Source organism: Schistocerca piceifrons, chromosome 3, assembly GCF_021461385.2.
Source record: "Schistocerca piceifrons isolate TAMUIC-IGC-003096 chromosome 3, iqSchPice1.1, whole genome shotgun sequence".
NCBI lineage: Eukaryota > Metazoa > Arthropoda > Insecta > Orthoptera > Acrididae > Schistocerca > Schistocerca piceifrons.
In genome coordinates, this window is record NC_060140.1 from 38,824,690 (window position 1) to 38,849,108 (window position 24,419).

The following is a 24,419-nucleotide window of genomic DNA, read 5'->3' on the forward strand; positions in this document are numbered from 1 at the left end:
CCAAGTCTACCAAATTTTGGTAATTGTTGCCTTCACTCATTTTAATAATTTTCAATATAAATACCAAATCTCAAATCTAATTAGGATTCCTCACACTATTTATTCTCGCTGACGTAACGGCCTGTACGTAACCAGTACTTTGTTACGACATTTGCACAATGCAAAATTCGTGTCCAGAACAACCTCAAATTTGAAGATTGTCCTGTCACCAGGTCGCCACGTGTAACCTCCCCCCTCACTTATCGACCTTAAAGACAGTGAAAAATGAAACCGCGTGTACCTAATGGGAGTTTTGGAAAAGCAATCGTCACCGAAGTTAACATGTCGGTAAAGAGGGAGGAAAGGGTTACATCTAAATGAAAGGAAATGTGCTAATGAAACTGGTGGAAATTAATTTTGAAAAGGGGTAAAGTTAATAAAGAAAGTAAATGTGCAGCCGTTACATTAACAATTAACTAGCGGTAATTAGGTATTTGAGATTTGGGGAAATCACGGTCGCCAGTCCTAAGGACAATTACTATAGTAACTGAAAAAGAAAGATTATTACACATATAATTAGCACTAGAAGCGTGGCAACTGAAGGTTGACACGTGTAGTGTGAAAACTGAAAGTTTGTCAGAAGTAATAAATTTCGCTACACCCTGACTTAATTTAGCAAAAGAATTAATAAAACCGGAAAATCGAAAGTTAATTTAGTGACTTACGTTAATAGTGAGCTTTCTTTCTGAAGCACATCGAAATTCAGTAAAATACAGTTAGTCTTGGACTACCTCAACAATCGTTTCAAAAGCTACTTGAATCTACGCAATTTAGAAATAAGAGATTTAACTTTGATTTGAATTAAATGATTCTGAACAATTAACAATAGTAACATGTAGTACGTACCAAGCTGAGCTGCAGTCACAGGTAAGCTAAAATACGGTAACAAAGCTCGCACTCTTAATTCGTGCTTGTGTAATCTGAATATTGTAGCCAGCTACTGAACTTTGAAATTAAAGCAGTGAAATGGAATTATGCTGGCGTTTGAATTTCAACGACACTCGGGTTCATTTCGGAAAAGGAAGGGACCCTGCTTGGCAATGAAATTGGGACAATGAGCAACAAAGGTTCATGCTAAGTTGCTGTAATTTTGCGAGACAAATGGGACAATTTGAAAAGCTGAGGTCTCCCATACAGTTCTGAAACTTTACGTGCTTTTAGTCTTCCTTGTTGGTTGATTGAAGGTTTGAAGCCGTCGATCGAGGAGGTGGCGACAGTCACTCATTGTCGGCCGTCGCTGTTGCAGAAGCTGGATGTTGGCGCGCCTTCTTCTCGACACGGTCACCAGGCGAAATGGGCTCTTGATGTGCGCCAGCTAATGCTTCCCGTCCGCGACACCATGTCAGAAACTATCATCGCGAGTCGAGCGCAATTACATGCTGCCAAACCCCGAAAGCGCGGCAACTCGCGGGAACGTCACACAACACCTGCTCCACTCGCTACTCCCGCCAGACTCCTTCTGCTCCGCCCGCGCTTCACGCAGCAGAGTTAACACTACCAAAGATCCTACACACTTTGATTCTTCACACGACCTATCGATGTAATCGTTCGATAGCAGTTTTCCCTAGGCAAGACCCAGCGTAAAAATACAAATAATATTTACGAAACAAACCAATTATACATCGACATAAGTGCATAAATATATATATATCCAAACAGTAAAGCAATTACAATATATAAAGAGACAGAAATGTCATATCTTGAGGTAACAAAACAAGGAAAAAAATAATAGTACAATAGATGGAAATAGGAGGATATGCATTTCCGGCGTTACAGGCTCTTCCTGTGAGGCCAGTTTCAGATTACGATGCTTCACTTCAGCTATACTGTATCCCTTGGAACTTCTTATTGACGATGAAACACAGATATTGCATCGGATTTAAATACATAGGCACAATGCCGACTTAAGTACAAGGGGACTGACTCTTCTTACATTCTATGATTTGACCTTTTCCTGTGAGACCAGTTTTAGATTCCGATGCTTCACTTAAGGTTTACTGTATCCCTTGGACCTTCATATTGACGATGAAACACAGAAATTGCATCGGAATTAAAGATAAAATGCACAATGCCGACTTAAGTACTAGAGGACTGACTCTTCTTACATTCTATGATTTGAAAATAACCTGTGAGACCATTTTAAGTTTCCGATGCTTCACTTCAGGTTATCTGTATCCCTTGGACCGTCTTATTGACGATGAAACACAGAAATTGCATCGGAATTAAATACAAAAGCACAATGGCGACTTAAGTACAAGACGACTGACACTTCATACATTCTATGATTTGAACCTTTCCTGTGAGACCAGTTTTAGATTCTAGTGCTTCACTTCAGGTTTACTGTATCCCTTGGACCTTCTTATTGATGATGAAACACAGAAATTGCATCGGAAATATGTACATTAAGCACAAGCCGACTTAAGTACCAGAAGAAAGACTCTTCTTACTGTCTATGTTTGAACCTCTCCTGTGAGACCAGTTTTTGGTACCGATGCTTCACTTCAGGTTTACTGTCACCCTTGGAACTTCTTATTGCCGATGAAACACAGAAATAGCATAGGAATTAAATACAGGGGGCAGAATGCTGACTCAAGTACAAGAGGACTGACTCTTCTTACATTTTATGATTTGAACCTTTCCTGTGAGACCTGTTTTAGATTCCGATGCTTCACTTTAGGTTTACTGTATCCCTTGGACTTTCCTATTGATGATGAAACACTGAAATTGCATGGGAATGAAATATAAAATGCACAAGCCGACTTAAGTATAAGAGGACTGACTCTTCTTACTGTCTATGTTTTGAATCCTACCTGTGAGACCAGTTTTATATTCCGGTGCTTCACTTCAGGTTTACTGTATCCCTTGGACCTTCTTATTGACGATGAAACACAGAAATGGCATCTGAAATAAATACAAAAGGCACAATGCCGAATTAAGTACAAGAAGACTGACTCTTCATACTGTCTATGTTTTAAACCTTTCCTGTGAGACCAGTTTTAGATATCGATGATTCACTTCAGGTTTACTGTATCCCTTGGACCTTCTTATTGACGATCAAACACAGAAATTGCATCGAAATAGAATACGAAAGGCGCAATGCCGACTTAAGTACAAGAAGACTGACTCTTCTTACAATCTATGATTTGGGCCTTTCCTGAGAAACCAGTTTCACATTCCGATGCTTCACTTCAGAGTTAATGTATCCCTTGGACCTTCTTATTGACGATGAAACACAGAACTTGCATCGGAATTAAATACAAAAGGCACAATGCCGACTTAAGTACAAGAAGACTGACTCTTCTTACTGTCTATGTTTCGAACCTTTTCTGTGAGACCAGTTTTAGATTCCGATGCTTCACTTCAGATTTGCTGTATCTCTTGGTCCTTCTAATTGATGATGAAACACAGAAATCGCATCGGAAATATATACAATCGGCACAAGCCGACTTAAGTATAAGAGGACTGACTCTTCTTACTCTCTATGTTTTGAACCCTTCTTGTTAGAAAAGTTTTACATTCCGATGCTTCACTTCGGGTTTACTGTATCCATTGGACTTTCCTATTGATGATGAAACACAGATATTGTATCGGAATTAAATACAAAAGGCACAAGCCGACTTAAGTATAAGAGGACTGACTCTTCTTACTGTCTATGTTTTGAACCCTTCCTGTTAGAAAAGTTTTAGTTTCCGATGCTTCACCTCAGATTTACTGTATCCCTTGGAACTTCTTATTGTCGATGAAACACAGAAATGGCATCTGAGTTAAATACAAAAGGCACAATGCCGACTTAAGTACAAGAACACTGACTCTTCATACTGTCTATGTTTTAAACCTTTCCTGTGAGACCAGTTTTAGATATCGATGCTTCACTTCAGGTTTACTGAATCCCTTGGAACCTCTTATTGACGATGATACACAGAAATTGCATCGGAATTAAATACAAAATGCACAATGCCGACCAAAGTACAAGAACACTGACTCTTCTTACTGTCTATGTTTTGAACCTTTCCTGTGAGACCAGTTTTTCCTTCCGATGCTTCACTTCAGGTTTACTGTATCCCTTAGACCTTCTTATTGACGATGAAACACAGAACTTGCATCGGAAATAAATACAAAAGGCACAATGCCGACTTAAGTACAAGAAGACTGACTCTTCCTACTGTCTATGTTTTGAACTTTTCCTGTGAGACCAGCTTTAGATTCCGATGCTTCACTTCATGTTTACTGTATTCCTTGGTCGTTCTTATTGACGATGATACACAGAAATTGCATCGGAATTAAATAAAAAACGCACAATGGCGACTTAGGACCAAGAAGTCTGGCTCTTCCTACTGTCTATGATTTGAACCAACCCTGTGAGACCAGTTTTAGATTCCAATGCTTCACGTCAGGTTTACTGTATCCCTCGAATATTCTTATTGACGTTCAAACACAGAAATTGCAACGGAATTAAATACAAAATGCACAATTCCGACTTAAGTAGAGGAAGACTGACTCTGCTTACATTCTATGATTTGAGCCTTTCCTGTGAGACCAGCTTTAGATTTCGATGCTTCACTTCAGGTTTGCTGTATCCCTTGGACCTTCTTATTGACGATGAAACACAGAAATTGCTTCGGAACTAAATACAAAAGGCACAATGCAGACTTAAGTACAAGATGACTGACCCCTCTTACATTCTACGATTTGAACCTTTCCTGTGGGACCAGTATTATATTCCGATGCTTCACTTCAGGTTTACTGTATTCCTTAGACTTTCTTATTGGTGATGAAACACGGAAATTGCATCGGAAATAAATACAATGGGCACAAGCCGACTTAAGTACAAGAAGACTGACTTTTCTTACTGTCGATGTTTGAACCTTTCCTGTGAGACCCGTTTTTGGTTACGATGCTTCACTTCAGGTATAATGTATCCCTTGGACCTTCTTATTGACGATGAAACACAGAAATTGCATCGGAATTAAATACAAAAGGCACAATGCCGACTTAAGGACAAGACGACTGACCCTTCATACATTCTATGATTTGAACCATTCCTGTGAGACCAGTTTTAGATTCCGATGCTTCACTTCAGGTTTACTGTATACCTTGGACCATCTTACTGATGATGAAACAAAGAATTTGCATCGGAAATAAATACAATAGGCACAAGCCGACTTAAGTACAAGAAGACTGACTCTTCTTACTGTCTATGTTTGAACCTTTCCTGTGAGACCAGTTTCAGTTATCGATGCTTCACTTCAGGTTTACTGTATCCCTTGGACATTCTTATTGACGATGAAACACAGAAATGGCATCGGAATTAAATACAAATCGCACAATGCCGACCAAAGTACAAGAACACTGACTCTTCTTACTGTCTATGTTTTGAACCTTTCCTGTGAGACCAGTTTTTCCTTCCGATGCTTCACTTCAGGTTTACTGTATCCCTTAGACCTTCTTATTGACGATGAAACACAGAACTTGCATCGGAAATAAATACAAAAGGCACAATGCCGACTTAAGTACAAGAAGACTGACTCTTCCTACTGTCTATGTTTTGAACCTTTCCTGTGAGACCAGCTTTAGATTCCGATGCTTCACTTCATGTTTACTGTATCCCTTGGTCGTTCTTATTGACGATGAAACACAGTAATTGCATCGGAATGAAAAACAAAGGGCACAATGCCGACTTAAGTACAAGAGGACTGACTCTTCTTACATTCTATGATTTGAACCTAACCTGTGAGACCAGTTTTAGATTCCGGTGCTACACTTCAGGTTTACTGTATCCCTTGGACCTTCTTACTGATGAAGAAACACAGAAATTGCATCGGAAATATGTACAATAAGCACTAGCCGACTTTAGTACAAGAAGACAGACTCTTCTTACTGTCTGTGTTTGAACCTTTCCTGTGAGACCAGTTTTTGGTTACGATGCTTCACTTCAGGTTTACTGTCACACTTGGAACTTCTTATTGACGATGAAACACATAAATAGCATAGGAATTAAATACAAGAGGCAGAATGCTGACTTAAGTACAAGAGGACTGACTCTTCTTACATTCTATGATTTGAACCTTTCCTGTGAGACCTGTTTTAGGTTCCGATGCTTCACTTTAGGTTTACTGTATCCCTTGGACTATCCTATTAATGATGAAACACAGAAATTGCATCGGAATTAAATACAAAGAGCACAAGCCAACTTAAGTATAGGAGGACTGACTCTTCTTACTGTCTATGTTTTGAACCTTTCCTGTGAGACCAGTTTTAGATTCCGATGCTTCACTTCAGGTTTACTGTATCCCTTGGACCTTCTTATTGACGATGAAACACAGAAATGGCATCGGAATTGAATACAAAATGCACAATGCCGACTAAAGTACAAGAACACTGACTCTTCTTACTGTCTATGTTTTGAACCTTTCCTGTGAGACCAGTTTTTGGTTACGATGCTTCACTTGAGGTTTACTGTCACACTTGGAACTTCTTATTGACGATGAAACACATAAATAGCATAGGAATTAAATACAAGAGGCAGAATGCCGACTTAAGTATAAGAGGACTGACTCTTCTTACTGTCTATGTTTTGAACCTTTCCTGTGAGACCTGCTTTAGTTTCCGATGCTTCACTTCAGGTTTACTGTATCCCTTGGTCGTTCTTATTGACGATGATACACAGAAATGGCATCGGAACTAAATACAAAAGGCACAATGCAGACTTAAGTACAAGTTGACTGACCCTTCTTACATTCTACGATTTGAACCTTTCCTGTGGGACCAGTATTATATTCCGTTGCTTCACTTCAGGTTTACTGTATCCCTTGGACTTTCTTATTCATGATGAAACACGGAAATTGCATCGGAAATAAATACAATAAGCACAAGCCGACTTAATTCAAGAAGACTGACTCTTCTTACTGTCTATGTTTGAACATTTCCTGTGAGACCAGTTTCAGTTATCGATGCTTCACTTCAGGTTAACTGGACCCCTAGGCCCTTCCTATTGACGATCAAACACAGAAATTGCATCGGAATAGAGTACAAGGGGCACAATGCCGACCTAAGTACAAGAAGACTGACTCTTCTTACATTCTATGATTTGGGGCTTTCCTGTGAGACCAGTTGTAGATTCCGATCCTTCACTTCAGGTTTCCTGTATCCCTTGGACCATTTAATTGACGGTGAAACACAGAAATTGCATCGGAAATAAATACAAAAGGCACAATGCCGACTTAAGTACAAGAAGACTGACTCTTATTACTGTCTATGTTTTGAACCTTTCCTGTGAGACCAGCTTTAGATTCCGATGCTTCACTTCATGTTTACTGTATCCCTTGGTCGTTCTTATTGACGATGATACACAGAAATTGCATCGGAATTAAATAAAAAACGCACAATGGCGACTTAAGGACAAGACGACTGACCCTTCATACATTCTATGATTTGAACCATTCCTGTGAGACCAGTTTTAGATACCGATGCTTCACTTCAGGTTTACTGTATACCTTGGACCATCTTACTGATGATGAAACAAAGAATTTGCATCGGAAAAAAATACAATAGGCACAAGCCGTCTTAAGTACAAGAAGACTGACTCTTCTTACTGTCTATGTTTGAACCTTTCCTGTGAGACCAGTTTCAGTTATCGATGCTTCACTTCAGGTTAACTGGACCCCTTGGACCTTCCTATTGACGATCAAACACAGAAATTGCATCGGAATAGAGTACAAGGGGCACAATGCCGACTTAAGTACAAGAAGACTGACTCTTCTTACATTCTATGATTTGAACCTAACCTGTGAGACCAGTTTTAGATTCCGGTGCTACACTTCAAGTTTACTGTATCCCTTGGACCTTCTTACTGATGAAGAAACACAGAAATTGCATCGGAAATATGTACAATAAGCACTAGCCGACTTAAGTGCAAAAAGACAGACTCTTCTTACAGTCTATGTTTGAACCTTTCCTGTGAGACCAGTTATTGGTTACGATGCTTCACTTGAGGTTTACTGTCACCCTTGGAACTTCTAATTGACGATGAAACACATAAATGGCATAGGAATTAAATACAAGAGGCAGAATGCTGACTTAAGTACAAGAGGACTGACTCTTCTTACATTCTATGATTTGAACCTTTCCAGTGAGACCTGTTTTAGGTTCCGATGCTTCACTTTAGGTTTACTGTATCCCTTGGACTATCCTATTAATGATGAAACACAGAAATTGCATCGGAATTAAATACAAAAGGCACAAGCCGACTTAAGTATAAGAGGACTGTCTCTCCTTACTGTCTATGTTTTGAACCTTTCCTGTGAGACCAGTTTTAGATTCCGATGCTTCACTTCAGGTTTCCTGTATCCCTTGGACCATTTAATTGACGGTGAAACACAGAAATTGCATCGGAATTAAATACAAAATGCACAATGCCGACTAAAGTACAAGAAGACTGACTCTTCTTACTGTCTATGTTTTGAACCTTTCCTGTGAGACAAGTTATTCCTTCCGATGCTTCACTTCAGGTTTACTGTATCCCTTAGACCTTCTTATTGACGATGAAACACGGAACTTGCATCGGAAATAAATACAAAAGGCACAATGCCGACTTATGTACAAGAAGACTGTCTCTTCCTACTGTCTATGTTTTGAACCTTTCCTGTGAGACCAGTTTTAGATTCCGATGCTTTACTTAATGTATACTGTATCACTTGGTCGTTCTTATTGACGATGATACACAGAAATTGCATCGGAATTAAATAAAAAACGCACAATGGCGACTTAGGTGCAAGAAGTCTGTCTCTTCTTACTGTCTATGATTTGAACCAAGCCTGTGAGCCCAGTTTTAGATTCCAATGCTTCACTTCAGGTTTACTGACTCTTCTTACTGTCTATGTTTGAACCTTTCCTGTGAGACCAGTTTTTGGTTCCGATGCTTCACTTCGGGTTTACTGTATCCCTTGGACCTTCTTATTGACGATGAAACACAGAAATTGCATCGGAATTAAAGACAAGAGGCACAATGCCGACTAAAGTACAAGAGGACTGACTCATCCTACATTCTATGATTTGAACCTAACCTGTGAGACCAGTTTAAGATTCCGATGCTTCACTTCAGGTTTCCTGTATCCCTTGGACCTTCTTATTGACGACGAAACACAGAAATTGCATCGGATTTAAAGACAAAAGGCACAATGCCGACTTAAGTACAAGAGGACTGACTCTTTCTACATTCTATGATTTGAACCTAACCTGTGAGACCAGTTTAAGATTGCGATGCTTCACTTCAGGTTTCCTGTATCCCTTGGACCTTCTTATTGACGATGAAACACAGAAATTGCATCGGAACTAAATACAAAAGGCACAATGCGGACTTAAGTACAAGATGACTGACCCTGCTTACATTCTACGATTTGAACCTTTCCTGTGGGACCAGTATTAGATTCCGATGCTTCACTTCAGGTTTACTGTATCCCTTGGACTTTCTTATTGATGATGAAATACGGAAATTGCATCGGAAATAAATACAATGGGCACAAGCCGACTTTAGTACAAGAGGACTGACTCTTCTTAATGTCTATGTTTGAACCTTTCCTGTGAGACCAGTTTTTGGTTCCGATTCTTCACTTCAGATTTAATGTATCCCTTGGACCTTCTTATTGACGATGAAACACAGAAATTGCATCGGAATAAAATACAAATGGCACAATGCCGACTTAAGTACGACTGACCCTTCATACATTCTATGATTTGAACCATTCCTGTGACCAGTTTTAGATTACGAAGCTTCACTTTAGTTTTACTGTATAATTTGGACCTTCTTATTGATGATGAACCACAGAATTTGCATCGGAAGTAAATACAAAAGGCACAATGCCGACTTAAGTACAAGACGACTGACCCTTCATACATTCTATGATTTGAACCATACCTGTGAGACCAGTTTTAGTTTCCGATGCTTCACTTCAGTTTTACTGTATCCCTTGAACCTTCTTATTGACGATGAAACACAGAAATTGCATCGGAATTAAGTACAAAAGGCACAATGCCGACTTAAGTACAAGATGACTGACCCTTCATACATTCTATGATTTGAACCTTTCCTGTGAAACCAGTTTTAGATTCCGATGTTTCACTTCAGGTTTACTGTATCTCTTGGACCTTCTTATTGATGATGAAACACAGAAATCACATCGGAAATATATACAATAGGTACAAGCCGACTTAAGTACAAGAAGACTAACTCTTCACACTGTCTATGCTTTAAACCTTTCGTGTGAGACCAGTTTTAGATATCGATGCTTCACTTCAGGTTTATTGTATCCCTTGGACCTTCTTGTTGACGATCAAACGCAGACATTGCATCGGAATAGAATACAAAAGGCACAATGCCGACTTAAGTACAAGACGACTGAACCTTCATTATTCTATGATTTGAACCTTTCCTGTGAGACCAGTTTTAGATTCTGGTGCTTCACTTCAGGTTTACTGTATCCCTTGGACCTTCTTATTGATGATGAAACACAGAAATTGCATCGGAAATATGTACATTAAGCACAAGCCGACTTAGGTACCAGAAGAAAGATTCTTCTTACTGTCTATGTTTGAACCTCTCCTGTGGGACCAGTTTTTGGTAGCGATGCTTCACTTCAGGTTTACTGTCACCTTTGGAACTTCTTATTGCCGATGAAACACAGAAATTGCATAGGAATAAAATATAAAATGCACAACCCGTCTTAAGTATAAGAGGACTGACTCTTCTTACTGTCTATGTTTTGAACCCTACCTGTGAGACCAGTTTTAGATTCCGATGCTTCACTTCAGGTTTACTGTATCCCTTGGACCTTCTTATTGACGATGAAACACAGAAATGGCATTTGAAATAAATACAAAAGGCACATTGCCGAATTAAGTACAAGAAGACTGACTCTTCATACTGTCTATGATTTAAACCTTTCCTGTAAGACCAGTTTAAGATTCCGTTGCTTCACTTCAGGTTTACTGTATCCCTTGGACCTTCTTATTGACGATGAAACACAGAAATTGCATCGGAATTAAATACAAAAGGCACTTGCCGACTTAAGTACAAGACGACTGACCCTTCATACATTGAATGATTTGTACGTTTCCTGTGAGACCAGTTTTAGATTCCGGTGCTTCACTTCAGGTTTACTGTATCCCTTGGACCTTCTTATTGATGATGAAACACAGAAATTGCGTCCGAAATATGTACAATAAGCACAAGCCGACTTAAGTACAAGAAGACTGACTCTTCTAACTGTCTATGTATGAATCTTTCCGGTGAGACCAGTTTTTGATTCCGATGCTTCACTTCAGTTGTACTGTATCCCTTGGAACTTCTTATTGACAATGAAACACAGAAATTGCATCGGAATTAAATACAAAAGGCACAATGCCGACTTAAGTACAAGATGACTGACCCTTCATACATTCTATGATTTGAACCTTTCCTGTGAAACCAGTTTTAGATTCCGATGTTTCACTTCAGGTTTACTGTATCTCTTGGACCTTCTTATTGATGATGAAACACAGAAATCGCATCGGAAATATATACAATAGGAACAAGCCGACTTAAGTGCAAGAAGACTGACTCTTCATACTGTCTATGCTTTAAACCTTTCCTGTGAGACCAGTTTTAGATATCGATGCTTCAGTTCAGGTTTACTGTATCCCTTGGACGTTCTTATTGACGATCAAACACAGACATTGCATCGGAATAGAATAGAAAAGGCACAATGCCGACTTAAGTACAAGAAGACTGATTCTTCTTACATTCTATGATTTGGGCTTGTAACCTCCCCCTCACTTACCGACCTTAATGACAGTGAAAAATGAAACCGCGTGTACCTAATGGGAGTTTTGGAAAAGCAATCGTCACCGAAGTTAACATGTCGGTAAAGAGGGAGGAAAGGGTTACATCTAAATGAAAGGAAATGTGCTAATGAAACTGGTGGAAATTAATTTTGAAAAGGGGTAAAGTTAATAAAGAAAGTAAATGTGCAGCCGTTACATTAACAATTAACTAGCGGTAATTAGGTATTTGAGATTTGGGGAAATCACGGTCGCCAGTCCTAAGGACAATTACTATAGTAACTGAAAAAGAAAGATTATTACACATATAATTAGCACTAGAAGCGTGGCAACTGAAGGTTGACACGTGTAGTGTGAAAACTGAAAGTTTGTCAGAAGTAATAAATTTCGCTACACCCTGACTTAATTTAGCAAAAGAATTAATAAAACCGGAAAATCGAAAGTTAATTTAGTGACTTACGTTAATAGTGAGCTTTCTTTCTGAAGCACATCGAAATTCAGTAAAATACAGTTAGTCTTGGACTACCTCAACAATCGTTTCAAAAGCTACTTGAATCTACGCAATTTAGAAATAAGAGATTTAACTTTGATTTGAATTAAATGATTCTGAACAATTAACAATAGTAACATGTAGTACGTACCAAGCTGAGCTGCAGTCACAGGTAAGCTAAAATACGGTAACAAAGCTCGCACTCTTAATTCGTGCTTGTGTAATCTGAATATTGTAGCCAGCTACTGAACTTTGAAATTAAAGCAGTGAAATGGAATTATGCTGGCGTTTGAATTTCAACGACACTCGGGTTCATTTCGGAAAAGGAAGGGACCCTGCTTGGCAATGAAATTGGGACAATGAGCAACAAAGGTTCATGCTAAGTTGCTGTAATTTTGCGAGACAAATGGAACAATTTGAAAAGCTGAGGTCTGCCATACAGTTCTGAAACTTTACGTGCTTTTAGTCTTCCTTGTTAGTTGATTGAAGGTTTGAAGCCGTCGATCGAGGAGGTGGCGACAGTCACTCATTGTCGGCCGTCGCTGTTGCAGAAGCTGGATGTTGGAGCGCCTTCCTCTCGACACGGTCACCAGGCGAAATGGGCTCTTGATGTGCGCCAGCTAATGCTTCCCGTCCGCGACACCATGTCAGAAACTATCATCGCGAGTCGAGCGCAATTACATGCTGCCAAACCCCGAAAGCGCGGCAACTCGCGGGAACGTCACACAACACCTGCTCCACTCGCTACTCCCGCCAGACTCCTTCTGCTCCGCCCGCGCTTCACGCGGCAGAGTTAACACTACCAAAGATCCTACACACTTTGATTCTTCACACGACCTATCGATGTAATCGTTCGATAGCAGTTTTCCCTAGGCAAGACCCAGCGTAAAAATACAAATAATATTTACGAAACAAACCAATTATACATCGACATAAGTGCATAAATATATATATATATCCAAACAGTAAAGCAATTACAATATATAAAGAGACAGAAATGTCATATCTTGAGGTAACAAAACAAGGAAAAAAATAATAGTACAATAGATGGAAATAGGAGGATATGCATTTCCGGCGTTACACGTGCCCCACATTGTCTGAGGATGTTCGTGTAACGTAAACAGACTCAGAAAATGTCCCAAAAAAGAAACAGCGGAAATGCATATGCTCAAAACATCAACAAAATTTAGCATTCGTCTAATTAAGCATAAATAAATTTCTTTAGACCATAATAATTGAGTGGAGACACTCCTAATCTTATTCCACTCTGTCATCTTGCACAAAATAAAACAGGTTGACAACATATTAAAATTCATAGAAAACATAGAAAATGGTTTAGCTATTCTAAAATTGTCAAAATTCCCAACAGTATCAAGAAATGGAATACTATTTACAAAATTAATCAGAGTACATGGTCATAAAAACAGGTAGATGAAAATACGCAAATTAATAATTAATTACATAGAATACACATTTTTACATAACCCTTTCATAATTAATATTCTCGTCATGGGAGTCCATTAAACGCTAAACAAGAAAATAACACACATCAGATCGAAAAAAACATAAATATTGACAGTAGAATTCTTTCAGCTGTCCAGGAAGAAAAACAATTCCGCCTTCCGTACTCGCAAGTACAAAGAATGCCGACAGCGGCCCAAGAGCCAACAGCGGCACAAGAGCCGACAGCGGCTCGCCTCGCTAGTATTGTTGCGCCCGCGTGTGCGGCACGCTTGATCTCACTCGCCCTTATGACGGCGTTTCCAGAACGTCCGTTTCACTGAATTCTTTAGGAAAAACTCACTCCCGAGTAATCTCAAGGAGTCCCTTAATACTATCACAGTGGATAACTCAACACTGTCCATCATCACACGCATGTACTAGCCTGAAACTTAAAACAGCGTCTAAGTACATCGGCAATGACTAGTAAATCACATATTTATGAAATCTTACAGCTATTTACAAAATCATATTTACATTCCTTAATCTACTGTGACTCAGCTGAAAACTTAAACTAGCAGCTTGGATTTTTCAGTTGATTAGATCATGATTAAATTGATTAAAATTAAATTGATTAATCAAAATTAATTACTTATTAATTACAACTTCTTTAATGACCTTGGTCAGTCAAAAGCATGGCAATCTAGCAAATCGTTAAATCTTACACTCTATTTTACATACTGTATAAATTACCCATTGTGTGGTATTAATCGATCCTAGGTTGGTACAATTTCAAATCTACTATATTTCGAATACCTAATAGCTTTCCAGAGCTTGGATACTCTAAGCAATAAGCATTTGTGTGAGGTATACCAATGACTTTATATGGTCCATTATAAACAAACTTAAATTTAGAGATTTCATTGTCTATCTCGCTGGATTTCTCATGAGCTTTTACAAGTACTAAGTCTCCGATTGCAAACTTAGCAAAACGCGCTTTAGCGTCATGACGACGTATGCGAGCATCAGCTTTTAGCTTCGTTACTTCTCGCAAACGATCTTTTTTCACACCAATACTAATGTCAATCCGTGGAGGGAATTTGATTATCACTTCCACTAAACTTTTACTTCTGTCATCCAACACGATTTCCTCTGGAGAAAATCCCGTAGATTCATGTCTCAAGGTGTTCATAATTCTCTTAAATTCTGCTTCATATTTGCCCCATGCCCTATGGTTGTGATGGCAGTAGGTAAGGGAAAGTCGGCCTCGTCTTTGTTCGTGTGTTACGTTTGACACACCTTCTACAATACTTTCCAATTCACTTTCTACATTATTGTCAATGCCGAGATTCTTCACATTACAGTAGTTCAGATTCATACCTACGTCAATACCATCCGGCCAGTTAACAATGTGTATAGGCTGGTATTGCCTATGCACACCGTCTCCTGCCTCGTCAAAGCTAACTACTATCGTTTTATCTAGTGACATACATGTCAAAGTTTTGCTTTCGCAATTAATCACTGCATGGTACTTTAATAGCCAATCTAACCCGATAATTACTTCCGTAGTTAAGTCTGGCACGACGACAAACTCTTGTACAAATCGTGCCCCACAAATCTCGAAGTTGACAAAAATTTGTTTCGTGACCGGTTTACTGGCCTTCCCAGTAGCACCGATAATTTTCACTCCTGTTACTGGCATAACTACGATGCCAGGTCTGTCTTTCAGTAACTCAAATATTTTCCCAGATACAGCACTCAATTCTGCACCGGTGTCAATCAACACGTTTAGTTGTAGGTCGTGCATATTAACAGACACTACTATCTGTCTACACTTGTCCTCGACTGTTTCTTTATTTTCCCACAGTAAATCCTCGTCTATATCCAGGTCATTCCAGAAAAAACCATCCGGCTTTGATCCTAAATCCGGTTTATCTGGCGGCTTTTTCAGTCTCTGTTCACATACAGTTTTAATTTCAACACGTTTGTCCTGAGGCTTAGTCTCTAGCTTCGCCTCCAATACCGAAACCTTTTCCTGTAACTCGTCAACTAGTGAGTGTTGCTTTGCTATCAATTCACTAATTGTCACCTTCGTTGATTCCACTTTGGTCAGATTGATCTCATCTGCCAATCTACCTGGAGGAATGTGCCCAGTAGCATCTGAAATTACTTCCTCTGGATCTGCGCAACCCACACTGCTATCGTCTGACTGTATAATGTCAGCTCTAACCTCATACACGCTGTAATCTATGTGCTTTTCTACCAATCGTGTCCGGCTATCACTAAAATTTTCGTAATCTTTCTCCTTAATACTCTAGCAATGTTTAAACTGGAGGTTTGCGTCGGATGGGTCGGCTACTTCTACCACTATAACTTTCGGTAAAGTCTGTCGGTTAGGGCCAGAACTTTCCGTTACTACTTCAACATCTAACTCCTGCGGGACGAAACACGACGAATCTTGCTCGTGCTCCCCATTAACATCAACTATTTCTGGTAAAGTTTGCCGGTTATGGCCAGAACTTTCCATCACTTCACAAATACTATCTTCCTGTGGGACGAGACGCGGCAAATCCTGCCCGCGCTCCCTATAAACACTCCTCCCGTACAGGCCCCTATAATCTCTTAGTTCGTCGTATAAGCGACCGAACTGCCTTAACCAGACCTCATCCCTCTCTTCATCCCCTCGCTCGATGACGGACGTTTTATCCGACATCTGATCTTCTCTCAACAATTGCGAATCATTCTTAAACTCAATCTCCAGTTCCGCTGCGGGTATTACAGCTGCCACTTCGATTTCCGGAACACTACTTAAATTGTTCTCACTGACAGCGAATGTATTTTCTACTGCCATGTATACAGCTGATCTACTACTTGTGGGCGCACTCTTTTCTCTTAACACTGGCACACTCTCCCGCCGTTGATTATTCCACACGGAATTTTCATAATGACGATACCTGGGTTTTCTCCTGTTATTGGGCCGCCAAAATTTCTCCACGCCCGGTCGGCCCCTCACCGGCGCGGCTAATGGTTTCCCTGTCTCGTCCCAGCAGATACGCTCCCCGGATACTGCTGAGGCGGCTGGTCACACCCTCTGGCGTTATTACTATTCTGCGCAGCCCGTATCACGCTAGTATGATACTGGTTTCCGTCATTCCGGTTATTATTTGCATTGTACCGATTGTTATTACGGTCCGAACCATTATTGTCATTGCTGCGGTATGCATTATTCCCATGGTTATCGTTGTTATGGTTGGGGTGGTACCCGTTGTTGTTACCACGGCCTCTACCACTGTCGCGATTATTGCGCCAATTGTCCTCGTCCTCAACTCTTTCCAGGAAATCATTGATTGTCCTGTAATTGCTTCCTACGTAGCGTTTTGTATCATCTGGAAGCTTCTTGTAGAGTTCCCAGACTATTTCGGATTCCGTGCGGCGATCACGCAAATATTCCAACTTGCGGATCCAGCCCTCACAAAACTCCCTCATCGAACCGCGCGAATTCGCATCGAAAGGCCTCGATACGACAAATTCGCGCCAGACACTTTGCTGTTTTTGCTCTGACCAGTATTCAGCCAGAAACAAATTTTTAAACTCGTCAAAAGTCAGGTTCGTAATGTCGAGGTTTAAGCCCCAACGCTTGGCATCACCAGCCAGCACATCAATAACCGCATTAATTTTTCTCTCATTAGTCCATGATCTGGGTAAAACTCTTTCACAATTTTTAATGAAATCCGTCGCGTGTATACCGCCTTTTTTCAAGGGGTCGAACCGCTCCTCTTTCGTCAACAATTCCGAACTATGTGCACAGATTGGCACATAGCTCTGTTTTTCGTCAAGTTTCTTTTCTAATTCCGACACTCTCGTAATTACTTGGCAAGTGGTTGTCGCAAGCGTTTCCACTTCCCTCTTTTTCTCTTCGCAGGTATTAGCCTGCTCCCTCACTTTAGTGTCTACTTCGGACACTAAAGCCTTTAAAGTTTCCACCTTCTGTTGATCCTCTTTTTTCACTAATTGAATTTGTTCCGTCACCTTATTCTCGATGATCGGAGCAACTGCTTCTCCTACACTTTTCTCGATTCTGCTAATTTCGGAATCAAAACGAGTATTTATGCTCGCAATTTCCGCCTGAACGCCTATCATTTCCTGTTTAAGATTACCGATTTCGGTATTAATTACAACAATATCTTCTTTGATTTTATCAACTTTTGTATTAACAACTCCAACATTGTTGTTAACAACATTAATAGCTTTGTTCTGATTGTCTAGCTTTCGTTCAATCTTTTCAGACTGAGCTTCTTGCTTGGCAGACAGAGCTATAATTTCTGCCGATTGACTCTTGATTTCATTAATCAAAACATTCAATAAATCAGTTAAATTCCCGGAGACTACCGGTTTTACTTCCGTAGCTGGTTCCTCTATACATGTTCCCCCGTATTCATCATCAAGGGGTACAGATTTGATTTTCGCTTCCGATTCCGAAACATTTTCTAAAGTTTGGAATTCCATTTCTGCTCTTTGTTGCGTTTCGGCGGTCGCGTCTTTCATGCTAGCCGCCTGCCCCTGAACAATGGGAACCGCCGTGCGCGTTTCCCACTGTTCGACCGATTGTTCCGTATCCAAGTCTACCAAATTTTGGTAATTGTTGCCTTCACTCATTTTAATAATTTTCAATATAAATACCAAATCTCAAATCTAATTAGGATTCCTCACACTATTTATTCTCGCTGACGTAACGGCCTGTACGTAACCAGTACTTTGTTACGACATTTGCACAATGCAAAATTCGTGTCCAGAACAACCTCAAATTTGAAGATTGTCCTGTCACCAGGTCGCCACGTGTAACCTCCCCCCTCACTTATCGACCTTAATGACAGTGAAAAATGAAACCGCGTGTACCTAATGGGAGTTTTGGAAAAGCAATCGTCACCGAAGTTAACATGTCGGTAAAGAGGGAGGAAAGGGTTACATCTAAATGAAAGGAAATGTGCTAATGAAACTGGTGGAAATTAATTTTGAAAAGGGGTAAAGTTAATAAAGAAAGTAAATGTGCAGCCGTTACATTAACAATTAACTAGCGGTAATTAGGTATTTGAGATTTGGGGAAATCACGGTCGCCAGTCCTAAGGACAATTACTATAGTAACTGAAAAAGAAAGATTATTACACATATAATTAGCACTAGAAGCGTGGCAACTGAAGGTTGACACGTGTAGTGTGAAAACTGAAAGTTTGTCAGAAGTAATAAATTTCGCTACACCCTGACTTAATTTAGCAAAAGAATTAATAAAACCGGAAAATCGAAAGTTAATTTAGTGACTTACGTTAATAGTGAGCTTTCTTTCTGAAGCACATCGAAATTCAGTAAAATACAGTTAGTCTTGGACTACCTCAACAATCGTTTCAAAAGCTACTTGAATCTACGCAATTTAGAAATAAGAGATTTAACTTTGATTTGAATTAAATGATTCTGAACAATTAACAATAGTAACATGTAGTACGTACCAAGCTGAGCTGCAGTCACAGGTAAGCTAAAATACGGTAACAAAGCTCGCACTCTTAATTCGTGCTTGTGTAATCTGAATATTGTAGCCAGCTACTGAACTTTGAAATTAAAGCAGTGAAATGGAATTATGCTGGCGTTTGAATTTCAACGACACTCGGGTTCATTTCGGAAAAGGAAGGGACCCTGCTTGGCAATGAAATTGGGACAATGAGCAACAAAGGTTCATGCTAAGTTGCTGTAATTTTGCGAGACAAATGGGACAATTTGAAAAGCTGAGGTCTCCCATACAGTTCTGAAACTTTACGTGCTTTTAGTCTTCCTTGTTGGTTGATTGAAGGTTTGAAGCCGTCGATCGAGGAGGTGGCGACAGTCACTCATTGTCGGCCGTCGCTGTTGCAGAAGCTGGATGTTGGCGCGCCTTCTTCTCGACACGGTCACCAGGCGAAATGGGCTCTTGATGTGCGCCAGCTAATGCTTCCCGTCCGCGACACCATGTCAGAAACTATCATCGCGAGTCGAGCGCAATTACATGCTGCCAAACCCCGAAAGCGCGGCAACTCGCGGGAACGTCACACAACACCTGCTCCACTCGCTACTCCCGCCAGACTCCTTCTGCTCCGCCCGCGCTTCACGCAGCAGAGTTAACACTACCAAAGATCCTACACACTTTGATTCTTCACACGACCTATCGATGTAATCGTTCGATAGCAGTTTTCCCTAGGCAAGACCCAGCGTAAAAATACAAATAATATTTACGAAACAAACCAATTATACATCGACATAAGTGCATAAATATATATATATCCAAACAGTAAAGCAATTACAATATATAAAGAGACAGAAATGTCATATCTTGAGGTAACAAAACAAGGAAAAAAATAATAGTACAATAGATGGAAATAGGAGGATATGCATTTCCGGCGTTACAGGCTCTTCCTGTGAGGCCAGTTTCAGATTACGATGCTTCACTTCAGCTATACTGTATCCCTTGGAACTTCTTATTGACGATGAAACACAGATATTGCATCGGATTTAAATACATAGGCACAATGCCGACTTAAGTACAAGGGGACTGACTCTTCTTACATTCTATGATTTGACCTTTTCCTGTGAGACCAGTTTTAGATTCCGATGCTTCACTTAAGGTTTACTGTATCCCTTGGACCTTCATATTGACGATGAAACACAGAAATTGCATCGGAATTAAAGATAAAATGCACAATGCCGACTTAAGTACTAGAGGACTGACTCTTCTTACATTCTATGATTTGAACCTAACCTGTGAGACCATTTTAAGTTTCCGATGCTTCACTTCAGGTTATCTGTATCCCTTGGACCGTCTTATTGACGATGAAACACAGAAATTGCATCGGAATTAAATACAAAAGCACAATGGCGACTTAAGTACAAGACGACTGACCCTTCATACATTCTATGATTTGAGCCTTTCCTGTGAGACCAGTTTTAGATTCTAGTGCTTCACTTCAGGTTTACTGTATCCCTTGGACCTTCTTATTGATGATGAAACACAGAAATTGCATCGGAAATATGTACATTAAGCACAAGCCGACTTAAGTACCAGAAGAAAGACTCTTCTTACTGTCTATGTTTGAACCTCTCCTGTGAGACCAGTTTTTGGTACCGATGCTTCACTTCAGGTTTACTGTCACCCTTGGAACTTCTTATTGCCGATGAAACACAGAAATAGCATAGGAATTAAATACAGGGGGCAGAATGCTGACTCAAGTACAAGAGGACTGACTCTTCTTACATTTTATGATTTGAACCTTTCCTGTGAGACCTGTTTTAGATTCCGATGCTTCACTTTAGGTTTACTGTATCCCTTGGACTTTCCTATTGATGATGAAACACTGAAATTGCATGGGAATGAAATATAAAATGCACAAGCCGACTTAAGTATAAGAGGACTGACTCTTCTTACTGTCTATGTTTTGAATCCTACCTGTGAGACCAGTTTTATATTCCGGTGCTTCACTTCAGGTTTACTGTATCCCTTGGACCTTCTTATTGACGATGAAACACAGAAATGGCATCTGAAATAAATACAAAAGGCACAATGCCGAATTAAGTACAAGAAGACTGACTCTTCATACTGTCTATGTTTTAAACCTTTCCTGTGAGACCAGTTTTAGATATCGATGATTCACTTCAGGTTTACTGTATCCCTTGGACCTTCTTATTGACGATCAAACACAGAAATTGCATCGAAATAGAATACGAAAGGCGCAATGCCGACTTAAGTACAAGAAGACTGACTCTTCTTACAATCTATGATTTGGGCCTTTCCTGAGAAACCAGTTTCACATTCCGATGCTTCACTTCAGAGTTAATGTATCCCTTGGACCTTCTTATTGACGATGAAACACAGAACTTGCATCGGAATTAAATACAAAAGGCACAATGCCGACTTAAGTACAAGAAGACTGACTCTTCTTACTGTCTATGTTTCGAACCTTTTCTGTGAGACCAGTTTTAGATTCCGATGCTTCACTTCAGATTTGCTGTATCTCTTGGTCCTTCTAATTGATGATGAAACACAGAAATCGCATCGGAAATATATACAATCGGCACAAGCCGACTTAAGTATAAGAGGACTGACTCTTCTTACTCTCTATGTTTTGAACCCTTCTTGTTAGAAAAGTTTTACATTCCGATGCTTCACTTCGGGTTTACTGTATCCATTGGACTTTCCTATTGATGATGAAACACAGATATTGTATCGGAATTAAATACAAAAGGCACAAGCCGACTTAAGTATAAGAGGACTGACTCTTCTTACTGTCTATGTTTTGAACCCTTCCTGTTAGAAAAGTTTTAGTTTCCGATGTTTCACCTCAGATTTACTGTATCCCTTGGAACTTCTTATTGACGATGAAACACAGAAATGGCATCTGAGTTAAATACAAAAGGCACAATGCCGACTTAAGTACAAGAACACTGACTCTTCATACTGTCTATGTTTTAAACCTTTCCTGTGAGACCAGTTTTAGATATCGATGCTTCACTTCAGGTTTACTGAATCCCTTGGAACCTCTTATTGACGAAGAAACACAGATATTGCATCGGAAGTAAATACAAAAGGCACAATGCCGACTTAAGTACAAGAAGACTGACTCTCCTTATTGTTGATGCTTTGATGCTTTCCTGTGAGACCAGTTTTAGATTCCGATCCTTCGCTACAGGTTTTCTGTATCCCTTAGACCTTCCTAATGATGCTGAAACATAGAAATTGCATCGGAATTAAAGACAAAAGGCACAATGCCGACTTAAGTACAAGAAGACTGACTCTTCTTAATGTCTATGTTTTGAACATTTCCTGTGAGACCAGTTTTAGATTCCGATGCTTCACTTTAGGTTTACTGTATCCCTTGGACCTTCTTATTGACGATGAAACACAGAACTTGCATCGGAATTGAATACAAATGGCACAATGCCGCCTTAAGTACAAGAAGGATGACTCTTCTTACTGTCTATGATTTGAACCTTTCCTGTGAGACCAGTTTCTGGTTCCGATGCTTCACTTCAGGTATACTGTCTCCCTTGGAACTTCTTATAGACTATGAAACACAGAATTAGCATAGGAATGAAATACAAAAGGCTTAATGGGGACTTAAGTACAAGAGGACAGACTGCTCTTACATTCTATGATTTGAACCTTTCCTGTGAGACGAATTTTAGATTCCGATGCTTCACTTAATGTTTACTGTATTCCTTGGACCTACATATTGAAGATGAAACGCAAAAATTACGTCGGAATTAAATACAAAAGGCACAATGCCGACTGAAATTCAAGAGGACTGACTCTTGTTACATTGTATGAAATGAACTTTTTCTGTTAGGCCAGTTTTAGATTCCGATGCTTCACCTCAGGTTTATTGAACCGCTTGGACCTTCTTATTGATGATGAAACACAGAAATTACGTCGGAATTAAATACAAAAGGCACAATGCCGACATAAGTACAAGACGACAGACTCTTCTTACAACCTATGATTTGAACTTTTCCTGTGAGACCAGTTTCAGATTCGGATGCATCACTTCCGGTTTACTGAACCCCTTGGACCTTCTTATTGATGATGAAACACAGAAACAGCATAGGAATTAAATACAAAAGGCACAACGCTGACTAAAGTATAAGAGACCTGACTCTTCTTGCATTCTAGGATTTGCACCTTTCCTGTGAGACGAGTTTTGGGTTCCGATGCCACACTTCAGGTTTACTATATCCCTTGGACCTACATATTGAAGATGAAACACAGAAATTACGTCGGAATTAAATACAAAAGGCACAATGCCGACTGAAATTCAAGAGGACTGACTCTTGTTACATTGTATGAAATGAACTTTTTCTGTTAGGCCAGTTTTAGATTCCGATGCTTCACCTCAGGTTTATTGAACCGCTTGGACCTTCTTATTGATGATGAAACACAGAAATTGCATCGGAAATAAATACAATAGGCACAAGCCGGCTTAAGTACAAGAAGACTGACTCTTCTTACTGTCTATGTTTGATCCTTTCCTGTGAGACCAGTTTTTTGTTCCGATGCTTCACTTCAGGTTTACTGTCTCCCTTGGAACTTCTTATTGACGATGAAACACAGAAATGGCATCGGAATTAAATACAAAAGGCACAATGCCGACTTAAGTACAAGAAGACTTACTCGTCGTACATTCTATGATTTAGGCCTTTCCTGTGAGACCACTTGTAGATTCCGATCCTTCACTTCAGGTTTATTGTACCCTTGGACCATTTAATTGACGGTGAAACACAGAAATTGCATCGGAATTAAATACAAAATGCACAATGCCGACTAAAGTACAAGAAGACTGACTCTTCTTACTGTCTATGGTTGAACCTTTTCTGTGAGACCAGTTTTTGGTTCCGATGCTTCACTTCAGGTATGCTGTACCCCTTGGACCTTCTTATTGACGATCAAACACAGAAATTGTATCGGAATAGAATTCGAAAGGCACAATGCCGACTTAAGTACAAGAAGACTGACTCTTCTTACATTCTATGATTTGGGCCTTTCCTGCGAGACCAGTTTCAGATTTCGATGCTTCACTTCAGGTATACTGTATCCCTTGGACCTTCTTATTGACGATGAAACACA